Raw genomic sequence first — 2,250 nt, forward strand, 5'->3', positions numbered from 1 at the left:
TTCCTGTGTCAATGAAATTGCCTATTTTGGACATTTATAAAATAGCAAAACATGCGATCTTTTGTGTCTGCTATATTGTATTTAGCACAATGTTTCAAGTTTCATCCAAGATGTATCAGTGCTTCAGTGCTTAATTTTATTATTTTATTATTATATTTTTTTTTGGTGGAACGGGAGATTGAACTCAGGCCCTTGCGCTTGCCAGGGAAGCGCTTATTCCACTGAGCCATCTCCCTGGCCCCAAATAAATTAAATTTAAAATAATTCATTAATTAATTTAAAAGGGCTGGGGATGTCCCTCAGTGTGGAGACCCGTGGGTTCAATAGTGAGGGGTAGGCCGAGGAGATGGCTCAGTGGAATAAGCGCTTCCCTGGCAAGCACAAGGGCCTGAGTTCAATCCCCCGTTCCACCAAAAAAAACCCAAAACGAAACAACAACAACAAAAAATAGTGAGGAGTAAAAAGTTGAATAAAGAAACTTGTTTGTAAGTGTCGGCCTCCAGAGACCATAACTGATTTGGCTCTTTCCTCTGGCCCACTCACAGGCCCAGTAAATGTATGTCTAATTGGTGGAACTCCGCGCCACCATTATCAACAGTCAAGCTAATCTGTCGCCTGCAAAAACGTTTGACATTCTCATTTATGCCTAAACATCACTAGCCAGATAAATCCATACGGTGTGTGTGAGTGTGTGTATGAGCATCTCGCCACCACTCCAGGCTACCTTTTTAAAAAAGTCACATGATGTCAGTGTGATGTGGCTGCAAGCCAAGAAACCTCAGGCACCAGCAGAAGCTGGAAAAGGTGGGACGGCTCCTCCTTGGGAGCCTTCAAGGGAGCTGGATCTGGGATTTCTGGCCCGAGGGGCGCAGGGGCCACAGAGGGGAGGGCCCTGGAGGCCGGGCTTCGGGGCTCCGCTCCTCCTATCAGTGCCTGGCAGGCGTGCCGGCCTCGGATGCCCACTTCTCAGCGTGGGCAAGCGTTGCCCGTGGGTGTGGTCTCTCCTATCGGCTTCCTGCACGCTGGGATCCTCCCGGGCCCCCGGGCACACTTGGCCCCACGCCCTGCAGCCTTCCCCGGTTGGCTCAGCTCTGGACCTCCAGGTAGCAGCGCTCCGATCCCCAGTCCTCAGCCCGAGTCACTTGGTGCGAGAATGGAAGTGCTGCGGGACAGCCAATCGCTGCTGTTGCAACTTCCAAATATAGGTAGGAAAATAAAGCAAAAACAAAAGCACAAATATAGGTATGAAGGTCTCTCTCTCTCTCTCTCTCTCTCTCTCTCTCTCTCTCTCTCTCACGCATGCACGCATGCACACTATCAGAATATCGGCTCCAGAGGCCAGAGACTGTATCTGGGTTCTACGTCTGGGTAAATGCCTGGCGTACAGTAAGCGCTTGATGAAGACCTGCGCAACAGACGCATTAATGTTGCCTTAACCAAAAGTTGGCCTATGGAGGGCCTGAGAGGCAGCTTAGGCAAGTGCAGGGACCGGTACCACATGCCGTGCTGGCCCACCGCAGTGCGCCATGATCCGGCCACTGAGTCCAGGCGTGGTGGTACACGGCTGTAATCCCAGCACCAGGGAGGCTGAAAACAGGGGGATCATTGAGTCTAAGCTGTATACTGAGACCCTGTCCCAAATATGGTTTTTTAAATTTTTTTTTATTTCTTTAATTGGCTTATCAGAATGTCTTCTTTGAAAGGCAGTCTGGAGCAGGATACCGCGGTTCGATCCCCAGCTCCACCTGCCTTACCAGACCTGCCCTTCAGGCAGCTTGAGCCACAAAAAAAAAAAAAAAAAACCAAAACCAAAAACAGAAAACAAAAAAAACTTTGGGCCTGGGAGATGGCTCAGTAGAATAAGCACTTCCTGGCATGCACAAGGGCTGAGTTCAATCCCCAGCTCTGCAAAAAAAAAAAAAAGTCGTCTTTGCTAAGTATGGCGTTTTAATGGTTTTGCATGAACTATTCATACATACAGTAGTTTGTTTTGCTTTGTGATGCTGGGGATGAAACACAGCCTCGTGGATGCTAGGCATGTGCCTGCCACTGAGCCACACTACTAGCTCCTGACATCCATTGTCCTTTTTAAAAAAAAAAAGTCAATTGCTTCTTGGCCTTTTGGCTAAGATCAAGTGTAGTCAAAAAGAAAGTCATGGGGCTGGAGAGATGGCTCAGTGGTCTAAAGCACCTACTTGAAACAAGCTTGGCAAAGCACAGGGACCGCGGTTCGATCCCCAGCACCACATG

Source organism: Octodon degus, unplaced genomic scaffold (genome assembly GCF_000260255.1).
Source record: "Octodon degus isolate 3935 unplaced genomic scaffold, OctDeg1.0 scaffold00050, whole genome shotgun sequence".
Classification (NCBI taxonomy): domain Eukaryota; kingdom Metazoa; phylum Chordata; class Mammalia; order Rodentia; family Octodontidae; genus Octodon; species Octodon degus.